The 26,036-nt window shown below is 39.7% G+C and overlaps 1 protein-coding gene across 1 annotated transcript in view; it reads right to left on the reverse strand.

Annotated features, from left to right (window-relative positions):
* The window catches only part of LOC5571970 (SKI/DACH domain-containing protein 1), a 291,750-nt gene extending 266,581 nt beyond the window's left edge, over positions 1–25,169 (reverse strand). Inside the window, exons 1-2 of the mRNA XM_021850814.1 lie at positions 24,083–25,169; positions 2,803–3,764 (exon numbers count right to left, since the gene is read on the reverse strand). The gene's annotated coding sequence lies outside the window, so the exon portion shown is untranslated. The remainder of the gene's footprint in view (positions 1–2,802; positions 3,765–24,082) is intronic.
* Between the last annotated feature and the right edge of the window lie 867 nt (positions 25,170–26,036).

Consider the following 26,036-nt stretch of genomic DNA (forward strand, 5'->3'; position numbering starts at 1 on the left):
CAATACCTACAACTTTGTAGAAGATCTTAAATCGATCGAACAAACCGTTTTCGAGTTACAGTGTTTTAAAGATTTGCTATGCATTTTCCGATACGCCCTTCTCAAAAATAAGGCGAGGTTCAAAATGGCGGTCTGAAGGTGCAAAATGGCATTTTTGGTCATAAAGAATCTATATGCAAATTTTCAGGCGATTCAAAAAATACAAAAATTAAATTAAAAAAAAATTCATCATGTTCGGTGGAATTGCTCATATATATAAAGCGTTGTGTTTGGATGGGATTCTGATTCTTCCGAAAGAGGTGCACTTTGCGAAAAAGAACCACGTGATTATTGAGCTGAAATCGGATTCAGGTTAACTTCTAAGTTCATGAGTTCTCTCATGGCGTAGTGGTAACGCGCCCTAACTAGAGATCAGGGTGTCGTGAATTCGATTCGCACTGAGAAGACGTGTAACTTTTTCGCAAAACTTCACATCAATTTGTCCATTTAATCCAATTGCAAACTAGATGTAATGTTTTGCTTTCGGTAGTTGTTAAACTTCCACTCGGCTGGTTAGCCGTAAACCACGATTCAAAATTAAAAAAAAAAAAAACAAGTACTCATTGACTCTGTTCGTAAGGAACATAATTTTTATTTTATGAGACCCGTATCCTTGATTAAAATCTTGTATAGAATGTAGGATCGTATCTTAAAAAATCTAACGTCTTACAGAATCTCTAACAAAGAGGGAACGTAGTTCTAAATAGTACTAAATACTAAATAGTACTAAATAGTAAAACCCAAAATAATGAGTCCATTTGATTTCTCCCGAAAAGTTATTCGATGTCATATCCGGCTTTCTTAAAAACAAATAACGAGCGGTGGAAATTCTACAGAGCAGAAATGCAATTGCTGTACCATAATGTAAAAATTAACATTAGAAAGTTATAATGTTGTCGAATCATTTCAGCAAACATAACTAAAGAAAAGAAAATTCAAGTGACAAGAATAAAATGTTCTTTGTTTGCATGTTACGTATGTCATTGTTCATTGGGATAGAAATCGTAAATATAACTGTTGGTTTTTGGATTTATTATTCAAAACGATAAACTTTTCATAAATCCAACTTGTGGGGCAAGTGAAAAGTAAGGAGGCATTTTTCAAAAACTTTTTCTGTATTTTTTTCTTCAATTTTACAGAAAAATCAATTTCAGCATACTGCTTATATTTGGTGGGAGTCAAACAAAAAATATACACAACCTCATTTGTTTCAATTTAAAGTCTCTAGAATTTGATGAATCTTAACTATGCGAATTCCATTACCCACTTGCCCTACGGTACCTTATAGTAAAATATGCACACGTTTTCTGGATTTTATTTTGGCGCTTCTGCAATTCACTAGAATAACGCAATTTATTTTATGAAATTCCATAAAAATATGATACACGACATTTTGCTTTATTTGTTTCTATTACTGAGGTGTGTTTTTATATATATATATATATATATATATACACAATGTTTACAATTCCTTAATAATAAGAACAGTGAACTAAAAAGGGGAGACGAAATTTGTGATTGGAACTATGTATGAGTCAAAGACTTTTTGTTGCTCTTTTGTCAGTGATTGTGCTTTATTTAAGCAAGCTGTTCCAAATCTGAAGCACAGCGACATAGCCAATGGCAGACACAAGTGGACTGGTCACTTAGTAGTTGATGTGATTTGGGGGAATATCGACAAAAATGGAGCTCTGGAATGTAGTAAGTGAGAAGCTGACTTACTATTCAAATGACAAAAGCAACAGGTACAATAATATTTACAAACAATAACAAATTTCGATGGTTTTTAAAAATGTTGCCAAAATCGAAGGGTGCCAAAAACGGAGCATGCCAAAAACGGAATCCCACTGTAGTTAACTCCTACCCCGAGACAGTTCCAGAATCAACTTATTTGGAAGGAAGTTGTGAATTCAGAATTTCACTCCTCCATTTGTTCGTGCAATCACGAATAAACGAAAGAAGAAGAGACCTTCTAAGTGTTTTTTTTTTTCTTTAGACGGTGTCCAAGAAGGGTTAGCACCGTTAAGCCCCAGGCACAATGTGAGCGGCAGCACGGTACAACGGCAAAACGGCAAGCCCATATTGAGCTACACTCTACTTGTCAAGTCAACGTTGAAAAGCATTTAGTCAACACTGGAATGATAAGTAAAGTGTAGATCAAGATGGGCATGCCGTTTTGCCGTTGTACCGCGTTGCCGTTCACATTGTGCTTGGGGCCTTAGCTTTTGCCAACGTGTCCAACGAAAAATCGAAAGCACAGGTCGAAACAAGATCGAAAAAGGTAGAATAGGTAGAAAAAAGTAGCACAGAAAAGTAATGTTTTAATTGCTTTAGGTAGTTTTAAGGTGAAGATAAATCGAAGCCAAACCTCAAATTTTCAAGAGCACAAATCTGGAGAACCAAACGCCCGTTTGAGCTGAAAACTTAATCGATTGGTCACCATCAGCTAGTGGCCAATCGATTAAGTTTTCAGCTAAAACGGATGTATGGTTCTCCATATTTGTGCTTTTGAAAATTTGAAGTTTGGCTTCGATTCATCTCCACCTTAAGAACCTTCGAGAGCAGAAAAAATTTGTGTACGCACAGCACGAGGGTACGATGCGCACTGAACACACTTTAAAAGTGAAAATCGTCTTCCAATTCCCAAAGATCAACCCCACCGTCCCCCGCTACCTGAACCATCAAGTTAAGGATCCCAATTACAATAATTCTTTATGAAAATATTTCCACACTCTCAAATCAATTGAAACAACATTTACTCACCTTTCCCGGAAGTATCCTTCCCGCGAAGTGCTCAATCCGCACAGCAAACAGTCCCCAATATTGATTCGCTTCTTCACAAGTTTCCTTCCTGTTACAAACCACCCCCGAAACTCTTTCTTCCGGTTTTCCGACTCAACAAACGCGCCTTCCCCTTCGACCTGCTCTTCTAGGAAGTGACAAACTACTATGTACTACGGCAAGATTTACAAACAAGTCGCGTGGCCTACGGACTGCTATCGGTGACGACACCCAGCTCAAGAAGCAAAAGGCCATTCAAACCCATAATATTTAGGAGCGAAGACGAGAGAAAACGACTGCGGTGCCATTTTTATCACTTTTCCTTTCACAGAAACTTCAAGCTTATCACAGCGACTTCCGACGACTTTTTTCCCACACCTTTCTTCCGGCGGATTCTCTTCACCTTTTGAGTGTGCTGATCAGCTGGTGTGCCTTCTTCTGGTCCTGTTGTGGATCCCTTTTCTGTGATGGTTGATGGTTGAACGAGGACAACAAAAACTCAGGACAAAAAATAACGATTGTTACACAGAAATTCACTCAGCAGTTTTCTTCCCGTTGTCTGCCGTTGGTCACAATTTCTAGCGAAGGGAAATGATTTTCCTAAGCAGTGTGCCAATCAATCGATTTTTCCCAGCTGTTTCCGACGTTGTCTCGTTGGTGGAAAGATTTTAATTTCAATTGAGACGACGAGAGAAAGAAAAAAAAAATTGTCGCAGATTTTTCTTCGGTTCCGCTAGAATCAACTTGTCTCAGTGTTGTCTTGTCAGGCGGAATATTCTTTTTGTAGCTTTTGTCCTCGCTGATTTTCTTGTCCTCGTCTTGAGATGAGATGGGAACTTTCGAGCAGAAAATTGGTTTCAAGAGCACTTGCCAAGTGGAAAACGATTCGAAGTTTAATTGTCTGTTTTTGTACGCTGTTCTTCGTTGTAATGAGTCATTTGGTCCTGGAAAGTAAACAGCGAATAGAGCAGAATTAATAATCGTGTAGTAAATTTACTTTACCCCATCGACCGGTTGATGTATGAGATAAAAAAATATTCAAGCCGACTCAAATGGCATTAAATTCAAAACGAAGTTCTTTAAGAAGAAAAAGGTTTATTTAAGAATAGACAGACCTAATTAATGCAATAAAAATATTCGATATGCAAAGTAGATGAAACACTCGCAAAGAGTAAAAACCCACTACAGTAAAATTAAGAATAATATTAATGAATAAATAATGAATTAATGAATAATTAACATTTATGAATCATTTGGGTGCTTTCTGTTTAAGGAATTCTACAAGAATTCTGGCTGAATTTTACCAAAAAAAACCCATTTAATTCTTTCTGGATTTTTCCTGTGCAAATCTTTGGATGAGTTTCTGGAACCTACGAAAATTACACCAGAATCCGTACGGAAGTCTCATCTTCCAAAATTTTCCAACGAGAATTCATGAAAAATCAATGCAAGATAACTTTAAGTAATCTTTTAAATAACTCTAGAAGATATATGTACGTTGATGATTAAGTAACATGTGAAAGCAAATGCTCCACCGGTGGCACATAAGTAGGACATTATCTCAAATATTGGAGTTTTTGAAGTTTCCCTACAGAGTAGTGTATGGTCTTTCGATTCCGTTGCATTCTCGGGAGTGTGAGGGAATCAAGACAAATCGTGTTCTGTTCGCGTTGTATGAATGCTAAAAAATATTCGTGTTCAGTCAAGGATGGATTGTTAACTGGTGAGCTCGTTTCATGCTTATAATAAATCTTTTTTTTCTATTTTGGCAACGTTTCGTTAATGTTATTTCAAATAAACCATGGATGGTTCATCGCTACAAGTGTCGACGTGAGCCCTCATTGCTGTTTCATATAAATAACCTTTGAATAGTTCGACATTATGAATGACGACGTACTTTTTTAATCTTCTTCCAATATCTACCATTATATTTTTACAGATAAATTATTATTATTATTAGCTTTATTAGGGAGATTTTCAGCCCGTGGCTGGTTCATCACCATATGAAAAAAATACAAATTCTGGAGCTACCTTAAGGGTACCACCAGATTACAAAGTTCCACAGATATTTTTTTTGTTATTACAGAGCATCGCTTAAGTGTAGATACTTATTGTGAAAACTAGTGTGAAAATAAGGGCTTTACAAAATACACCAATTGTCAAAGTGTCTTATGATAGTGTGATAGTTACAATAATTGTGTTGTTTTGTACGGTGCTTGTTAAAGGAAAGGGGAGTTGTTAGTATAGAGGATTCGTGTGTTCGATCGAGGTATTGGCTGAACACCACTTAGCCGTAGAATTGAGCAATTAACTGCTAGTCTGCTATTGTGGAATTCCAACTTAAACACAATTGTACATTCTTGCATCCTTCAAGAAATTTATCAGCTGTCTCTCAAATGACGGATCATTTTGAAGCGCTCTGACCACGTTGGTGATGTCGTGTATCCTTCTTAAATCCTCGAGAGATGGACAGTTGCTTATGACATGCTCGATAGTACATCGTTCTCCGCACGATTCGCAATGTCGACGGAAATCGGCTGTTTCTCCACTCATGTCGTGAGATATTCTGCTGTGCCCAGTCCTCAGTCTTGATAGAACAACCTGCTCTCTTCTGTTAGGTAGGTCTTTCCATGGATTGATTGTATTTTTGACCTTACGACAAAATAGCGTTCGTTCCTGTCGCCACTCTTGGGACCAAGCATTCCAGACCCTGTTTTTAGTCCATGTCTTGATGTCGTCTCCGGGAATTTTTCTTGTTAGACGTGGTCTATTTCGACCAGTCCCCGCCAGTGCATCTGCCTTTTCGTTCCCAGCGATTCCGGAATGGCCCGGGACCCACATAAAAACTACTTCTCTCTTGGTCCGATCCAGTGCGACCTGGATGTCCTAGATGTATGGATGTTTATTAGTTGGTGATTTAATTGCAGCCAGGACACTGGCGGAGTCCGTTACAATAAGAAGTGGCTTGTCATTTGGGGATATGATTGCCTGATGAATGGCCGCTGCTTCAGCTGAAAAAAACTGAGCTGCCATTTGGTAAGCTGTAGGATAGTTCAATTTGGTCGCTCAGTACCCCAAAACCGACTTGATCTCCTAACTTCGAACCGTCGGTGAATCTAATTTCATGGTTCTTATAGGCTTCCGAAATCCTCTGGTAGAAGTGTGCTTTCACTCTCTCAGGTGTGGCCTTTTTACGAAAACTGGTTTGTATGGTTCCATCAGTTTTAGGGGCTTTGGCCGTCCAGCTTCGTGGTCCCCTTCGGTGGAGCCCAGCCACCGGTGGAAGCTGCACGTCGGCCACCGATGCAAGGGCCAGGTTTGCTTGCTTTGCTAGGAAGCAAACCGGTCCTTGATTTTTAGTGTGTTCTAGATACCATATCGTACGGTTACAGAGAGCGAGGATAGTTTTATGCCGAAAGGGAAGGACTCCCAATTCAGCACATGCTGACAAAGCAGGAGTTGACGGAAGCAGTCCTGACACGTGACGTATGCACTTATTGTAGATCGGCGCTAGGTGCTTGATTAGCTCATCCAAATTCCTGCAGGTTACTTCAATACCGTATAATAGCCGACTACATACTACGGCGTCCATCACGTTCTTCAGCGTAGTTCGATTACTTCGAGTGCGCTTCGTTGATATACTCCTCATTAAACTGACCCGGTTTCTGCAGGACACCTTTACGTTCTTGAAATGGGCCTGAAAGGAAAGATTCCGATCGAGGGTAACACCAAGGATTTTTACTCGATTTTTGATCGGTATCGGGGTCTTATTTATGGAGACTGTTCCTGGGGGCCGGTGGTTAGAGTTGCAAATATGAATGCGAGCGCACTTTTCCGCTGCCATTTCGAATCCTACTTTTTGGCCCATCTTTCCACAGCTGAGACTGCTGCCTGTAACTTCCTTCTTGTACTCTTAGGATGCTTACCGCTTACTAAGAGAAGGATATCATCGGCGTATACTAGAATGAAGACCCCTTTAGGAAGTGCCAAGAATACATCGCTCATTGCCACCAAAAATAAAGTAACAGCAAGGACAGATCCCTGTGGCACCCCTGTTTCTTCATAAGAAATTTTTGACCGTTCATTCCCAATCAGAACTTGAAACGTACGCCCATTCAAAAAATTCTTAACGAAGGCCAACATATTGCCAGAGATGTTCCAATTAGCGAGCTTTTGGAGAATTGCTGGACTCCAGGCCCTGTTATAGGCCTTTGCCAGATCTAACGAGGCGATTTCGACATGTTCGCCCTTTTGAAATGAATCATCCAAAATTTGCCCTAGTGCAGCCAGGTAGGTACTTGTCCCAAAACCCGATCGGAAAGCGTGTTGTCGGTGGTCCAATAAGCGTTTGTCTTCCAGGAAGCTAATTAATCTCCGATTTACCATCCGCTCCATTACCTTGGATAGGCAGCTGGTGAGTGCGATTGGTCGATAACTACCTGCATCCGACGGTGGACCCGAGTTCTTTGGAATCGGGATAACCAGACTGTGGTTCCATGTCTCCGGAAGAGTTCCGTAAAGCCATTTACGATTAATGCCTTTCAGTAGTGCCAGTTTACCGCTAGGGGGCAGATACTTGATCATAGGGTATCCTATTTCGTCTGGCCCCGCTGATTTGCCTTTAGATTTTTTCAGAGCGAACTCCAATTCATCAATTGTGAACTCAAGATTGAAACTTTGTCCTTTGTTAGGAGGCACTGGAAAATCACGTATTGCGGTTTCCGGGGATTGCAGCAAGTTTCTGAAGCTTTCAGGGTATCGCTGGAAAGATGAAAGTTTTTGGAATTGGTCCGCCAGGGCATCTGCTGTGCTAGCAGGATCTCGCGTGAGCAGTCCGTCTACCTTTAGGGCCAGGCCTTTCATCCGTCTTTTCCCCTGAAGACAGTTTATTCTTCTCCAGAGTTCGGATGCCGTTTGCTCCTCGTTTATCCCGTCTAAAAATTCTGTCCAAGATGCCTCTTTTGCATTTCGTATTGTTTGACGGAAGCCATTTCTGGATGCGCTATATTCCTCCTGCGCCTTGGTGCGATCAGGATGCTCCTCTGGAAGTTTTTTCTGTAGTTTCCGTAGTTTTCTTAATTTTTTCCGGCGCATCTTGACAGCTCTCCATGTGTCCTCATTCAACCAATAGAGTGCCCGGCGACCGGGTTTTGGACTGGTTCGCGGAATTGTTTGAGATGCGGTGGAGCGTAATAGATCAGCGAATTCCTCAAGCGACTCTGGGGGAGAGGAGGCTAATCTGACATCGATTTCACTTTGGAAGGCCGGCCAGTCCGCTTGTTCGAACATCCATTTGGGTCGTCGTGTCGTTTGCGGGGTTGATGTACCTTCCAATGTTAGAGAAATTGGATAATGATCGCTGCTGTGGAGATCTTGCTCCACGGCCCAAAGAAGACGGTTTGTTAATCGGGCCGAAACGAGAGATATATCAATAGAACTTTCGGTGTTCCCACGTAAGAATGTGGAAGAACCATCGTTTAAAATCGTAAGATCGTATTGGCCGGCTAGTCCAGTAATGATAGCCCCGCGGGCATCGTTGTGGCGGCTGCCCCATGCCATGTGATGTCCATTTGCGTCGCCGAGAAGGATTACAGGACTTGGCACTTGATCGAGTATTTCTCTCAAGCAGTTTTCCAAATCCGGGATTCGCCCGTTTGGGAGGTAAAAGGAGATGATTGAAACCGGAAAGGGCCACGGAATGCGGACTCCTATGATGGGCAAATCCGTGTCGATTTCAAGTTCTTCTGTAGGAATATCTGCCAATACTCCAATTGCCGTTGACTGGTATATATTGTTGCCAGTTTTAACATACCATTTGTACTGTTGCCTCAATGTTTTGTTCATTCGTGCCACGGTTACACGGTGAATCTCCTGTATCGCGAGAGTGATAGGACGGAGCCGATCGACTATCATCTCGAGGTCCGGCAGATTGTGGAAATAATCGTTCATGTTCCATTGAACCGCGAGTGTAGTTTGATTTCGGTTCAGATTGTTGTGAGGGATTTCAGAGCCAGTGTGTGAGAGCGTGGGGGTTGCTGAACGAGATAGAGCTCCACCAGTGGGAGGTGGTAGTGTTCCACCCGCCAAAGGCAGAGATGTCCCGACAGCGCAAAAAGGGGGAGAAATGGTTGGGATCCATTGGGATATTTCATTGGGGTTTTGTGACTCGGGATGGCTAGAATGGTTCGGTTTGTGACAGTTGTCTGCCAAAGGCTGGACTGTGCCGATGGTGCGGAAAAAAGCGGTGTTGTCAGTCAAGCAGTCGGACTTACCATTGTCTTCTATCGTCTCGTGGCTAGCGATAGGGCCTCGAGGTCCAACGGGGCATCGATCCAGGTTCTTGGGGAATTGTCGTTGCGAAGCTTCGAAGGTCCAGCCTGAGCTGTGAGAGGTTGTAGGGACGATGTCAGCAGAATATCCATATCTCACTTTGTGCAGAATGTCGTACAATTCTGCATTGCTGGCCTCAGGTCCTAGTGCTGGAAATGGTCCATTTAGTGGAGATTTGCTGACAGGACGTTCCATTGTAAATTTATCTGGGGGTCGACGGTTGCGTTGTGGGTATCTTCTTGTGGATAGCTTGACTCCCTCGTAGTCCTTCGAGGGATTTGGCGTCTCGAACTTCGCCCTTTGCCTAAAGGCCAGGGTATCCTGTATATAATCTGTTGACTTGACTCCAGCGCTGTCCATAGGGGAACAGGTTTTGACACCTTTGTGCGTCCCTCTTCCAATTGAAACTGGACGCCAGATGTTGTCCGTCGGTTCCGGTACGGCTTTGGCTTCCGCACCGACGGGGCCCTGACTGTCCAATCTCAAAATTGGGGATTGTGGGGAACGGGTTTTGACGCCCTTGTGCGTCCCACTGGTAGTGAATATATTCGAACGTGGTATAGCTTCCATACTGTCGGTGACCCCGTTATCCGGAGCCTGTACTGTTTGACTATTTTCAATAATTGGTATTTCTTCGTACGTCTGCTCAGTTCTATCCTTTATCGTATCTGGTTCGATGTAATATGAAGGATTGAAAGTGTTGGTATCAGTATTACCACTTGTGTGGGAGCCGTTAATTTAGTGGAACTGAGCAGGTTGGGGGTTTTACTTCTTTCTATTACTCTTTGTTTTCTCTCCCTGCTTACGGGTCTTGGTGTTCCGCCGCAGGTTGAGAGCATTGTCGGAACCATTACTGGAATCCGTCTTTTCGTGATTCCTTTTATTAGGTATGGAGATGTTGGTGTTGTTTATTCGGTGCGATAACACAGAGGCAATACTTTCGTCGGTTGACATACTGTCCTCAGTGGAGTTTTTGTTTGGTTTCTTATGCCGTTTGTCAGCCTTAGTCACAGTGGTCCCTGTATCTTTCGGCAATACACAGTTCTTCTTGCTGCCTGAGGTGGTTTGGTCGATCCATTTTTGAACTTTCGCATTCAATTTTGGGTTTGCGGTTGCCGGGATAACTTCATTCGATTCCTGCGAAACTGGCATTTCTCCATGGGAATCCGCAATCGAGAAGGCCGTTGGTGATTCGTTGAGGGTTGTGCACTTTCGCTCGACCATCAACTTAGAGATGATTTCGTCTTTAAGCTCTATCGTCTGCTGCAATTTTTGAACAGTGGCAGTTAGGTCGGCTACTTGCTTGATCAGCTGCTCAATAATTCCGTGTTCACGAACCATATCTAGGCGTTCGCCAACGCTTGGTCCTCGAAGAGCGGTCTTCATTTCCGCCATCCTCATGTCTTTAGCTTTTGCGTCTGCCTGCATCTGTCGGATAGCTGCTTTGAGACTTCCAATCTCCACGTCCTTACTACCAGCGACAACTCCGGAGAAGGTAACGGCACTAGTACTGGCGTTTTGACGTGCTTCGAATTCGCGACGAGCTTGAGGGTAAGAGATGTTACAGTCAACCCTTATCTTCTGAACTTCTACCTCTTTTAGGTAGATAGGGCATTTCCGGCTAGATACAGAATGGTCCTCGGCCTTGCAATTTTTGCAGAAGACTGGTTCGGAGCAAACAAATCTGTTCATGTCCTGGTTTTCGCTAGGGAGTTCTTCTGGACGAAACGATGTACTTACTTCATTTCCGTTTTGCGTAGAAACAGGGGCTTGATGTTCCGGGTGAACCTTACAGCATCGGCCGCAGATACGATTCGGTTCAGTGCATCGTTTACCGGTGTGCCCAAAAGTCCAGCAACGAAAGCACAGCATCGGGGACGGGTAGTAGTTTCTCGTTTTGCACCTTGTTCATCCGAAGTCGATGTGTTCTGGGATGACCGTGCCGCTGATTGTTAGAATGATCGTCGGTGTGTTCATAAACGAACCATCCGGAAGACGGCGCCGTATTCGACGAAGGTCCTTCACTCCTTGTGCAGCAAGTTGGCTTTTCAGGTATTCGTCGCTGAGACCAGCAACATTCTGATTAGAGACAACACACTGTCTTTGGTTCAATTGGGGATGCTCACTGATGGATACCGGGGTTCCGTCACACAGTTTTTCCATACGGAGCAGTTTATCAAACTGGGCTGAACTACGTACCTTTAGCACATACGACATTCCCCGTTTTTCTTTGAACGCTCCCTCAATCCGTGCTCCGAGGTGTTTTTCAACAGATATGCGCAGCAGGAAAGGATCCTGAGGCATCGTTCCAGCCGTGGTCTGCATCCTAAGGTACTGGAGCGAACCCGCAGTACCATCCCGGTCCATAAACGCTGGGAGTGTGGGTCTCATGTACTACCCTTGACGCCAGTTTAAACCGAGCTTGTGCCCACCTCCGGGCCCTCCTGGATCCCCAGGGCGAAAATTTTGGCCGCTTGCCAGGTCCATACTGGCAGAGCGGCGGTTACCAACTTACACCACCTTACGCCAAATTGATTGCTTCTCACACAACTCACTTAGGCCTGCGCTCGAACAACACCCTCACACTGTCACTGTAGTCCGTCTTAGCAAATTGGAGACCACTGTGTTCAACTCAGTGGATCATCGAACACCTGCACGCGAGTCGCACTTAGTCTGGGAGGCAAAAAAGGCAAAAAAACACCGCTTTAAGGTTACGACTAGCAACACCACGTGGATTCCCTTTCAACCAACAGAGAACAATGGGCACCTGTGTGCAGCCCAAGTTATCTTCCGGGAGACAATGCAAAATGCTCCGACACCGGATCGGCCCCAGCGTAGAACACTAGACGATAGTTGATTGTTTCGGAGCGCAACAAAGAAACTCGATTCGATAAGTTCAGAGCTATACAGAAAAACGTTCGAACGCGACGGCGGTATGCTTTCGACTGAACAGATAAATTATTCAAAACTAGTTTTAAGCAAGTGCCGTATTTTACCTCCTTATCCAGGGATTACATCACCGACCAAAGCTGACTCCCGAATCTTTTCCTCTCTCCTTTGAGATGCAGAGGTATTCTCGGTCTCTAGAAGCAACATTCACTACACACTAACATGCCTTCCACAACCAAACTGACTTGGCCGGTGCCGTTATTGATCAATAATATGAGAGCTGCTAACTACGAGAGTAAGCGGAAAGTCCCATACCATATTTATTTGGATCGAAGTGCAATTCTTACCAGTTCGGATCAATCACAGAGTAGCAACCATTGACGTGTACAGTAGGGTGTGGCTTATTTTTCAAAAGTTCAAAAAACCAAAAATTCGTGTGCTCTACTGAATTCAAATCACATTGAAAGAGAAACCTCAAAATCTGAGCCAAAAATATTAACATTTAGAGGTGGCGCAAGCGTCTTGAAGGTGAATTTTCAAGTTATAAAAATGACCTTCAGTGAAGTAAATATAACTTTTTTATTTTCCAATCAATTTCAAAACTTTTAGCACCATTATCTTTAAAATAAAATTAATTAAAACTTTGTAGAACATCAAATTTATCTTAAATCAAAACTAGTCTAAGTAAAAAATACTTTAATCCAAAATTTTCCTCATTTTACTAAAAAAAAATATTTTTGTTTGACCATAACTTCTTGAATACTCAATCAATTCCAAATCTTTTAACATGTTTTTGAAGCAAATTTAATTGTTTTCAAACTTTTCATACGACATTTTTTTTTCTAAAAAATGGTTTTGACTTAGTTATTCAACAAAAACATGATTTTTTTATGAAAAAAAAAACAAATTTCTTTAAATTATTTATGTTTTTTCGCTGCAAATTGCGTTTTTACCATAAAACTTAAATATATTAAGCATCTTGCCTTAATTACGAGTTGAATTGTGCATACATTTTTAACATATGCAAATATATTTTTGTTTCAAAATTATTTAAAAATTGTTGCAAAGTCCTTCTAAAAGGTTTAAAAAATGAGAAATACAAGTTTCAGCTTTAGACATAATATTGAACTGGCAAAAATAAAAAAAAAACTGGCGTTTTTCGTTAAAAATCAAGTTTTTGTGCATTTTTTGCTGAATAACTTGGTCAAGACATTTTTTTAAGTGAAATGTGATGTATGAAAGTTTTGAAAACAATTAAATTAGCTTCAAAACCATGTAAAAAGGTTTGGAATCGGTTGAGTATTCATGAAGTTATGATCAAACAAAGTTTAATTTTTTAGTAAAATGAGGACAAATTTGGAATAAATTACTTTTAACTATTACTTGTTTTGATTTTAGACAAATTTGACGTTCTACAAAGTTTTCATCAATTTAATTTCGAAGGTATTGATGCTAAAAGATTTAAAATCGATTGAAAAAGAACAAAGTTATGTATACTTCATTGAAGGTCATTTTTTATAACCTGAAAATTCACCTTCAAGACGCTTGCGCCACCTCTAAATGTTGATATTTTTGGCTCAAATTTTGAGGTTTCTCTTTTAATGTGATTTAAATTCAGTAGAGCACATGAATTTTTGGTTTTGAGAACTTTGGAAAAATAAGCCGCACCCTAATGTACAGTCAGTCTATGCTATGCTGTGCTATGTTAATATTGGAATTCTTAAACTTTCCTACAACACTATTCATAGTTTGCTACATTATTGAATGATGTTTATTGCTACAGATTCATTGTATTGCTTCGAACGGCTGTGTCCTAAATCTGTCCAATTATCTAAACCAGTCATATCCGATATACCTTCCTTATTCCTCAATTTGACGATAAGCACACAGTTTTCAACACATCTCGCTGAACTTCTCTAAACGACTTATCTAACATTGACAGCCTTGCTTTATTTGCTTTATTTTACATCAATATCTAAGCCTCATTTACATATTACGATGCGCTTTTTGTATGATTCGTTAGCCAAGGATATTGTCTTGCGATCTATGGTGAAAAACATTCAAAAAGCTTCAGTATTACTCGTCATAATAAAAGAGAGCGAGAAAAGAGGTTTTGTCATTGTTACTTAGGGAGTCCACTCTAAAAGAGGCTATGAAGTGTATAACTACACACACACCAATAAAGCAAAATAGCATTAATGGTAGCTATTTTGAGGCCACCTGTTCAAGATGAATGTCACTTCATCTTAATAGGGAGCAGGTCGTTAGACCAAATGTCGTTAAGCCGAAATAACATTGTCAATTGTATTTTTTACTACTATTTCAAATGGCTAACACGTTCATCAGTGTTTTTCCTTCTTTTAATCAGAGGCTGTTCTTTTTAGTTAAGGAGTTGATGCCGGTTATGGACGCTTTGCGTATTATAGATCCCCTACAGAATAACATAAAATTAACACTCAAAGCAACCCTATTCCCATACAAATCCACCGGGGCAGTTTCAGTCAAAACATTTGGTTTGAGGTGCATAAATACAGATATTTGAACAGTTTTGTAAATGAAACCATACAAGAGGGTCCATAATTAGCATTTCCGTGTGGGTTTATAATAGGCACGTCAGCTGCGAGCCGGATTACATGGGAATCAAATGGAGGGTACATGATAGAAAACGTCAAATTTCTATACTTTCCTACTCTCGTGGGTAGCTACATTCGAAATTGAAAGATTCGAACGGCTACCCGTCGGATTAAAATTAGTTTGTGAATGAGCATGATTATGATCTTCCTGAAGGGTATGATTCCTAATCAAGCGATCATTAACTGAAAAATGAGTATTGCTCGATACTCTACCAGGCACAGTCCGGAAACGACCGTTATCGTAACGAATATTATATTTCATCTGCCTGGCACGAGCCTCAACGACTCTTTTGCGTGAAGGACAATCACAAAAATTTGACTTATGATTAGCCCCACAATTAAAACATATGAACTTGGTGGTATCTTCCTTCACTGGACAGACGTCCTTGGCGTGAAAAGAACCTCCACAAATCATGCATTTAGCATCCATGCGACATTTTTTGTACCATGACCCCACTTTTGGCACCGACGCTTCGATTTGGTGTTCGGAAAATTTGTCTAAAGCATCGAACTGATTGCTCATTTCGATACAATTATTAACATTATTCATTTCACCCTTGGAAGAAAGTTCGCATTCCGGAGGAATGTCCTTTCTTCCATTCTTGCCACGTTTAGTGACAGTTTTAAATCCCACCTTTTTGAAAGGAAGTTGTGAATTCAGAGATTCACCCTTCCTTTTGTTTGTTGTTGATAGCATGTTTAGTGAATAAACGTGACGAAGAAGACGTGACCTTCGAGAGGTTTTTTCCCAAGACGGTGTCCAAGAAAGATTACCACCTTTTATTTTAGCGATATAGTTTGTTCGGAGAAGTTTCTTGGTATATCAAAGAGCATCCTTTGACGAAATATGTTTTGTGATCAATCCACCTAGCAGTGAGATTTAAAACTATTTTTTCAAAATATTTAGATAGACATATGGTGTCTTCGGCAAAGTTGTAGAATTGGCAATTTGAAACAACTTTGTCGAATACACGATTTTTCTATCTCTTATAGAGTTGTGTTTGATCCTTCGACCTTGACGCTTGCTCCTGCGGGGGCCGGCGATGAGGGCAGGATCAAACATGTCGCGCGTCGGTCGAGTGAGAGTGAAAAAGTGGCATGATCCGTTAATTGTGTTTGATCCTTCGACCTTGACGCTTGCTCTTGCGGGGGCCGGCGATGAGGGCAGGATCAAACATGTCGCGCGTCGATCGAGTAAAGTGAATAAGTGCCGCTTTCGATTAGTTCTTTTTGATCTTCCGACGTTTACGCTTGCTCCTGGGCAGTGCGTCAAGAAAGCCCGAGCAGTCGTCAGTTGTTTTCCCTCACGGGTTGCACGCCTATTTTCTCTGAGTGCTTTTATATAGTATATTAAACGAGTGAAGTTCAAAGAGGATTGTTGCTGCTCAAGGATGACGGATCAATGGGTGAGCTCGTTTTATGCTACTGTTTCTAATCTATAAAATATGTATGATTGCACCCTTAATCGTTACAACGGTGAGACGTAAATATGGTTTTTCAAAAAATATGAATGGTTCGTCACTGTGAGTGTCGACATAAACTCTGATTCATAAATTATTTATGTCTAAATTTTTTTTATTCAAAACACTTTCTTCTTTTTACTTTTATTTTTGTAATTAAAAAAAAACTTTGAATGGTTCGACACTTCAAGTGTAGACTTCCAAAAGGTTCACTTTATTCAACAATCTTTGAAACGTTCGTCACATCAAGTGTCGGCATATTTTTCCTTGTTCATATCAAATGTAAATACAGTCGCCTCTCCACATCTCGATATCGAAGGGACCATCGAGATAGGGAGAGATCGAGACATAGAACATTTTTTAACGAATACTAGATTGAAAATCACTTCGTTGCCAAGAAAATTGAAAACAAACAGACGTCATTTCGTCTTCGCAAATTGTTTTGAATCTCTAAAATCTAGTCTAGTAACCTTTGATAATGGGCATATCGACATACGGAGAGAAATTTGGGGGCGAAAATCCCATCGAGATAAGGAGATATCGAGACAAAGAGGATATCGAGATATGGAGAGCGAAAATGTATGCAGAATGAAGGGACCGAAAAAATCATCGACATAGGGAGAGATATCGAGATGTAGAACATCGAGATGTGGAGAGTCGACTGTATTATATTTACATATAAGCATGTTTATATCTCACAAATAATTATTTATCATGGTCTAATCGCGTATCAAAGTGAATCCTGTGACCCAACGATCCTTCCCATTAACAAACATCCCTCCCAGTAACCTTTGTGGAGATGCAGAGGCAAACACGGTCTCCAAATAGCAAAGATTACACACTAACATTCCTTCCCTCAATCCCACCTGACTGCAAGGACGTGGCCGGCGCCGTTATTGACCATGTATAAATAGAGGCACTGAATTATGCACACTGAAGAAGATTATGGCCAATCCCAGCCGAACTTCTAGTTGATTCTTTGTGCATTTTCACTGACTTCGGTCAATCACGGAATAGCAACCATTGATATGTGTAGTCAGTCTAAGCTAAGCTAAGCTAAGCTACACGATTTTTCTATCTCTTATACTTTTTGAGATATATGCCGTTGTATGTGAATGGCCCCTAAAAATTATACTTTTTATCATAACTTTTTTCCAAGATTTTTAAAATTTTTTGTGTTTGTCATGGGAAAACCCGTGTTTTTGCTGAACATATTATTGCTCTATCTTTTGAAGTAACAAAGTTATTCATGAATTACTCATTTTTCAAGGGGTAGTTTAAGCCTCTATAACTGGCTTCGGCGCAAAATGGCGCAGACAACTCTTACAAATCATGAAAGAACCATATTTTTCCTTTCGGCAGTTGATAAAAACTTTTGTTTATAAGCGTCTTTGCATGGGTTGTTACTATCAATCAAATAAGGCTTATTAAAACGAATTCGACTGATAATTCTTTTATTTAAAGAGATAGAGAGGTGTGATGTTTAGCAAAAACACGCGTTTCAAGATGTTCAACAACTTTGTAGAAGACATGAAAAATGTTAAGGCTTATTTGTTTGATAGTAACAACCCATGCAAAGACGCTTATAAACAAAAGTTTTTATCAAATGCCGAAAGAGGAAATATGGTTCTTTTATGATTTGTAAGAGTTGTCTGCGCCATTTTGCGCCGAACCTAGTTATTGAGGCCAAAACTACCCCTTGAAAAATGAGTAATTCATGAATAACTTTGCTACTTCAAAAGACAAACAACTTTGTAGAAAACACAAAAAATGTTAAAAATCTTGGAAAAAAGTTATGATAAAAAGTATGACTTTTAGGGGCCATTCACATACAATGGCATATATCTCAAAAAGTATAAGAGATAGAAAAATCGTGTATTCGACAAAGTTGTTTCAAATTGCCAATTCTACAACTTTGCCGAAGACACCATATGTCTATCTAAAGATTTTGAAAAACATAGTTTTTCTATCTCACTGTTAGGTGGATGGATCACAAAACATTTTTCGTCAAAAGATGCGCTTTAATATACCAAGAAACTTCTCCGAACAAACTATATCGCTAAAATCAACGGTTTGGGCGCTATTCAAAAAGCGCATGAAATCGAGAAAATAAAACACAGTGCAATAGTAGAAAAAAATTGTACTGAAAAGTACTGTTTTGTAGTACTGAAAAGTACTGTTTTATTGCTTTAGGTAGTTTTTAAGAAAACTTCCAAGAGCAGAGAGAATTCGTGTACGCACAGCACGAAGGTACGATGCGCACTGCTGGAATAAATCTAAGAAAGGCATCAGATTCAGCAACCCAAATCAACTAGAGACACATAATTTGATCCTTGAGACATGCAAATATGTGATTTTTATTACGCTGCACAGTGCGTTACTCCATAGACAAAAATCAAATTTCAAGTTATTTTATCCGGCGATAATAAGTATCTACAAGTGTTTAAAGATATCATCCGTTATTGAAACAAGTATTTATTAGCTATACAAATCACTAAAACTACTACAACAAGCGTCGAAAGTAACAGTTGTTGGAGTAGCAGAAAAAACTAAATTTTGTCGCATGTTTTCAGCATTCCTTTCAACTAGCACGGAGAGTATTGAAACCAATGTATTCAATCAAAATCTAAAAGAGAACATGACTGAAGGTTAGTAAGGTATATTTGATGGGATAAGCATATCAATTTTAGCTTTGAATATGAGAAATCGGTATGATAAGTTGGCTATGAAATCAAACTTATGAAATACTAACATGTAACTTCGATTACACTCAAGAACCAAATTATGTGTAGATTTGGGGTTGCTGAATCTGATGCTGTTCTCAGAAATGCTCCAGCACGTCACAATTTTTAGCTACAGGTCGCCAAAAGTGTATAAAACGCTGGTTTTATTGATGTTTACATAAAATTTAAAGTATGATTTATCAAACTTTTTTGTAATAGGGCTTGAACTTCCATCTTAAATATAATTTGGTTGAAATTGAACGATTGAATTTAGATTCAATCGATTTTCCCAACATGCTTGCAGTCTCCATACAAAATTCTTCGTTTCTCTTATATGGCAAAATACAATACTTTTCTAAACCATCAAAATAGTTATTTATGCAACAAGTTCCTAAATGATGATTTTTTCAGCACGAGTCGTACATTTATCCGACGAGGCTTGCCGAGTTGGATAAATACGACGAGTGCTGAAAAAATCGAGTTTTGGAACGCATTGCATACAACATTTTTTGCAATTACGAAAAATGCCGTTTGAGTTAGATCATTTTAAGGAACACAAGAGAATCCACATGGCACCATGTGCCACAGCGACTCGATATTTTTCAATCAGGTAGGCTGTGATGCAGCAGTATGACCAAAGACATGACAGTCCCAAATTTTCACGCATCACTCGAAATTAAACTGATCTACGTAGATTTTAAATTCGTGAACGGACAAGGTATGATGCCGCATGAAATATTATTCTGTGTTGTACAGTTATTTCTCATGTGCCAATCTTCCTACACAAACCGTGTAGGAACGTGCTGATCATTTTGGGACCAATTCAACTACTGCCCTACTTTCAATAGACAAATCGCCCCATAAAGCTCCCGTCTGTTATGTTGTGAATCTACACATTCTACTGGCTCCTATAGGTACATCCTATTTCAACTCAGAATCCCTCACAATAAACTAGCTTCTGATTATAAATCCAAATCTACAATTCGAATCCGACTCAATTCGGTTCAACATTGAGAACAATTGAATAAATGACGTATGGATGCAATCTGACGTCTTTCTGATTACTCCCAAAACAATACTGAAAAGTGCTACTTTTCGATACTGAATCACTCGTAGCACTTTTCAGCACTGTTTTTTTGGTAGGAAAAGTAGGCCGTTATGTTGTCAATTCTCTTGATAAAAAGTAGGCTGATTTGCAACGGAATTGCAAAAAATAACTTTTGAGCACCGACACTATCATGAACTCTTATGGTAAGTGTTGTTTAACACATGAAATTTGATCTCTGTGGCAAATTAGGCAAATAAATGGCCATACAAGCTGGCAAACTTGTACGCAAGTTGTATGATATAGTAAAATTTTGCATTTTCAACAGTGAATATCTCAAAAACTAGACGTGCTATGATATTTATGAAAATGATAATGGATTCATCAATTCTTAACTAAGTAAATAGTGGTATTTTGATGCTTGAACAGTGAATCAAATTGTCATCAAAGGAGACGAAAAACAAACAACAAAGCAAGTCGCTCACAACCCGTTTATCCATACTTTTGCGGATAGGGATACAATCAGAAGCAAAATTGTCATGACAATCACAGGGCACAACATTGTTGCAACCTTTTCAACTCGCGATTAATAAGTTATTTTAAACACAAAACCAAATTTGTTTTATGCATGCTGTTCGATAGTGTGCCAATGTTTACCAACACATATAAAGTTTTCGAAAATTGTAATGCGAAGCCCAGAAAATCGCTTCGCACATGGTGATCGATCTTTGTCATATTCTGCTCAAGTGGTGATTAACTGATGTTGGGGAATAACATTGTTGCAACAAGAATAGGAGATGACAATGTCTTAGTTGCTGGGTGTTGGGTGACAATCTATTCACTGTGCTTGAAACAAAAACGTGTTCCGCAGTGTTATCGATTCAAAAAAAGTTCCACCGAGTTCCACCCTAAATCACTCACAGACATGTTTCTTAGGATTGTGCTACTTTTCCCCGAATGTCGTTTCCCCGAATGTCGGTTCCCCGAACGCCAGTTCCCCGAATGACCCTTTTCCCCGAATGCCATTTCCCCGAATGACCCAGTTCCCCGAAAAGTGGTACTGTTCGAATAGGAGCTCTAATAGTTTTTAGTAGCAAGATGGTGAACTAGAAAGAACGATAGGCAATCGAAAGAAGGAGGTATTTGGTCTTTCTAGACTATACACATGTTGCCAAAAATTTTGAGGACGGTAAAATTCCTAAGAACCGCCAATCAAATAAAGAAGGGTGCATATCAGATGACCAGTACGTTCACTTACCTGAAATGTAAAAAGTTATGACAATTGTGATTGCCAAAAACTGTTCGGGGAAGTGGGTTATTCGGGGAAACGGGACATTCGGGGAACAGGCATTCGGGGAACTGGCGTTCGGGGAAACGACATTCGGGGAACCGACATTCGGGGAAAAGTAGCACAACCGTTTCTTAGAGTGTCCTCTAAGAGGTCTGAAAGATACAGCTGCAACTTACTGCAACTTTTCGAGATTTTTGACTATTTATTGGTATACTCCTTAGCCAGCACAAGTAGGAAAAGGTAAATGATCCGAAAATCTTGCAACGCTATGTGGTCTTGGCTCAACCAAACATAACACCAGAGCACGTTTATGCTTGAAATAATATATTTTAAATGTAGTTTTCACGATTTTATTCAAAGTTTATATTAAAAGCTGACAAATAAACAAAAAAAGCGATTTTTTTTTGCATAAATGCGTATAAGTCACTTGTTTAGCTACGAGTGAGAAGAGACGTATTTGCAAATAACTTGTTGCATTATTATGAGCAATAAAAGTACAAATAGCGAGTTTTTTTTGGAAAAATAATGAAATTGGCGCTAAGGACAGTTTTGCGATTATGCATATATTATATGTCATTTATGCAAATTGTAGCTCTTTCGACCAGAAACAACTTTCCCTTCCATACAAAGGTGCTCAAATGGCTTGATCTTCCAGTTTTGATTTTTGTCCCGCATCTCCATACATTCAACGCACTGTGCAGCGTCGAGAAAAATATTGTAACATTAACATGATTTCCTCATTGCTAAAAAGTGTATATTGTTCCGTTATAGATCGTTGAGCAACATTTCCAAACTAATAAACATCAGAACAAATCAACAAATAATATTACATAGACAAAAATTCAAAAAAAATAAATACATGATATATTTTGCTCTATAGGGTGTCCCAGAAAGTATGGGCACGACTTTGATAAAGAATGTCACAATATTTTTCCAAACAAAAAAAAAATATTTATATATTTGGATTTTTTCTTGGGGCATTTCAAATCATGCCTGTGAAAATTTTGTTTGACAAAATATCATTTTACATTAAAATTTTTGACATTAAAAAATCAATTCTTATCTAGTCAGCACAGACCATACTTTTGTGTTTTGTTGGAACTTAACTAATAATAAAAGTTTTTATCGAAGTCCTTCGATGTGGTGAGTTCAAGTACATTGTATCGAAGATGTTCCACAAGAATTTCTGTTTAAAATTTTATTCAACTTTGCTTGAAAACACTTGAAAAAATTATAGAATTCTAAAAATCGATAATTTTTTTCTCCACATAAGATAAATTTACAAAATCATACAAGGACTTTGTTTGACCCTTTTAAAAACAGACCGCGGCAGAAAACGGATTCTTAGTTTCTATTCGAATTTCATATACTTAAGTTAATAATTTCCATTACAATAAATGATAGTCTGATCATTATTCGTATCAGCAATGATGAATACCTTTTTTCAGATTTTTATTGTACGTACTTTATGAACTAGCACAAATTTTGTTCAACAAAGTCGCTCGGATATAACGCGATTTGTGCAAACCTGATAAGATGAGCTTCCAGAAATGTTACACCATATACAAATAGGTAGCGAAAAAAATCACTCAAAATTCAAAATCTGCTCTTAATAAGTGCGAGATTAATATGCGTGAAAATCAGATTCTTATCTTCACTAGTTTCGAAATGGCAGTATAGTAAAGTCGTGCCCATACTTTCTGGGACACCCTATATGCAAAACAACTCTCACCGAAATAATGTCAAGCGGATTACATTACTCCTCAAGAAAAGTCCAGAACAAACATAACGCATGTTCGTTTGGCTCACGCTTTGAAAGCTCTCGCTGCTCGATTGGCTCACACTTTGACAGAACTGTCAGCTTTCGCAGTAAAAACAGGTAAAATGACAATCCAGAGGACTATTGAAAAAAGTTCAACGATCGTTAAAAATAAAAACTCAAAAAAGTTTTTTTGCATTTTTTCTTGTTCCGTATTATTCTCCACCCCCCACCCACTCGTGGCATCCAAGTGGTCTCGGACATAAAAGAAAATTAATATTTGTATCAGCCTTATATGAGCTTCAAGTTTAAAAAAAAATATACAAGGAATGACCTATATCTTTTGAAATGCCTATTGCATATTTTGTTAAACAAAATTCAGAATTTGTTTTATATATTTCAATTTCATGTCCAATAATTCTTTTGAAATTGTTACTAATAAGAAGCCCTCATTTACCATGCATCTTCAAGATTTTACCAATTTATTCACGCATTTTGGCGCCCCCTGTAGACTGGTGCCCTTGGCGGGTGCTAACCTGGTCAACCGCACGCTACGGCACTAAGTATTCAACAGTACAGTTATTCAACAAGACCAAGCTGATGGTCGTGGGTTCTAGTCCCATCGGTCGAGAAACTTTCGGGGTGTTAAATTTTCTAGACTTCGCAGAGCATACAGTATCTTCGTAACTAGTGTACGATATACAAATGCAAAAAAGGGCAGTTGGTAAAGTAAACGCTCAGCTAATAATTGTGGAAGTATGATGAAAAGACGACTCTGTCACAGTTGGAACGTAACGCCAGAAAGAAGAAGATAATGATTGGTGTTGAATTGAGGTAGAGAATTGCTACGAAGAGCGATTCCAGGATTGAACCCATAACGATCAGCTTCAGTAGCAGAAGTAATAGTCAATAGATCCTCAACCTTGTCAGTGGAAAAACTGTATTATTAAACTCTTTAAAGTATTCTTATTGTAAATTCTTTTAAACCGTAAAGCTTTCCGGTACTAGAAGCTTAATTAAAGATTGAATGCCATTGAAACGAAAAAGAAAAACTCGACAAGGATGAATGTTGTTCCGTGCATTGTGACATATTTTATTCATTGTACATCCGACGCAAAATGCGCTTACTGACCTGATAGTTTTCCACGCTCACAGCAGGTATCCACAAGAACTGGAACGCAGTCTGCACTCACTGGTAACACAATTTTCGTTCATCATCAAATTTCTTCTCTCACATAAAATCTATGATGTCGTAATTTCCCTTCCACAAAGTATTCACAATTCCCTCTGCAGCACAAAACCTCGGCAAGACGCAAACGCCTCAGGAAAATTTTCCAGGTTGTTGTTCTCAACTCCCAGGTAAACTATCGTTTTCTTCCTAATTGGATTTCCCACCAGCAGCAGAAACAGCAGCAGAAACGACGACGACAACCATACGCAATAACATGCTCCGTTACTTCTGGTCGTATATACAGATACAAGCCGCACAATTTTCAACACTTTCGCACCGAGGAACACCTGAAGAAGGCTCTTTCATCGTCGAGTCAAGCTTTCTTATTAAAAATGCACGTACTTCCAACCTCCCCCACATCAGAAAGGCTTTTCTTGGGATTGCAGTGTAATCGTTTTTAACAGCGACACATTGTTGCTTCCCGGCATGGATGGCATCCTTCCAAGAAGCGGCTTCTTCATCAAGCACTGCGATCAAATTTTGCCGTTGTTCTCCACGTTATGAATATTGTATGTATGCTTATCACATTTACACTACCTTTTGCAGATAACAGCTATCGAAAGGGCACTCTACGCAAGCGGTAAGCTTATAGGACTTTCTATTTTGCACTAAGCACTAATTGAACATCTATTATTTGTATTTATTAAATATCTTCACAATCAACCGAAAATCAAAACGTTTTCCACGAAAAACCAAATCGACACCGAAATAATCGGATCACAAAGATTTCCCAACACCGATAAGACACAATCCAACGCGAACTGTTACTTCATTCAATTGCAACGATTTTTCCTCCAAACACTGACTCGGCCTCGGTCTTTCGCAACCCTGTCCCGATTCCGACGCTTTCCCGACCGACCGGCCGACCAGGAAAAAAAAGAGCTGCTGAACAACTGCCTTGCACCCCTAAAAGTGCACAACAGGGTCTCCTCCCGAAGGGGCTCACTTTTACACGCGTCGTGTTCGGCGTCGTGTTCGAAACAACACTAACCAACCACGGCGCCAACGACAGCGACGTCGATCAAGACGAGGACGAAGACTTTCACCACCCACCCAACAAAACGAACCCCAACAGCGAACAGATGATAATATGAGAGGGGGTCCCGCGTTGGCGGAAAATGCTTTTCCCACCATTTCAATCCTATGGTGCTTGCGAAATCGTCTCATTTTCTCGCGCTCTCTGTTTTGGTGTTGTCCCGCTTCGCGCTTCTCGCTCCGATGACGTGAACACGATTTGGAGAGACCACGTCACGCACATTGGGGGAACTCACCGTTAATGCACGACCCATGGGCGAAGCCAAAGAGGGAGTAGAATGGGGCGTTTACCCCTTTGGCAGACGAAAACGAGTAAATTAACTGATGTGCTAAATAAATTAAAATTGGCTTGTTTAAGGGTATCCAGTTTATTACATAATCTGAATCTACGTTTAAAATTGAACTAGAATCCAAAGTTTCTCAATTTTCCGTGACCTGGAACTATTTTTAAAACATGTTTGAAATTAGTATCATTATTAGTATATTAGTAGAAATCGGTTCTATACCATTTCCCGCAAAGACGTATCCCGGATACATCATTTTCCGGAAAGACATTTCCCGGAATGACCCATTTCCCGGAAAATCATATCCCGGAATAACCCGTTTCCCGGAAAGCTACTCAATGGTAAATAAAATAAGTAATTTCCGGTTCTATACCATTTTTTAAAGCAAAGTAATGTGAGAACCACGAAAAGAATGGGAAAATTTCCAAGAATACTTTATAAATAGTCACTAGATTGTCAAAGATTAGTTTTTCGACGTTCATTCCAGCCACGAAATGTATCGAAAAGAATGATCAAAGTCACCCCGCACGGCGGTA

The sequence above is a fragment of the Aedes aegypti genome, chromosome 3 (assembly GCF_002204515.2).
Source record: "Aedes aegypti strain LVP_AGWG chromosome 3, AaegL5.0 Primary Assembly, whole genome shotgun sequence".
NCBI lineage: Eukaryota > Metazoa > Arthropoda > Insecta > Diptera > Culicidae > Aedes > Aedes aegypti.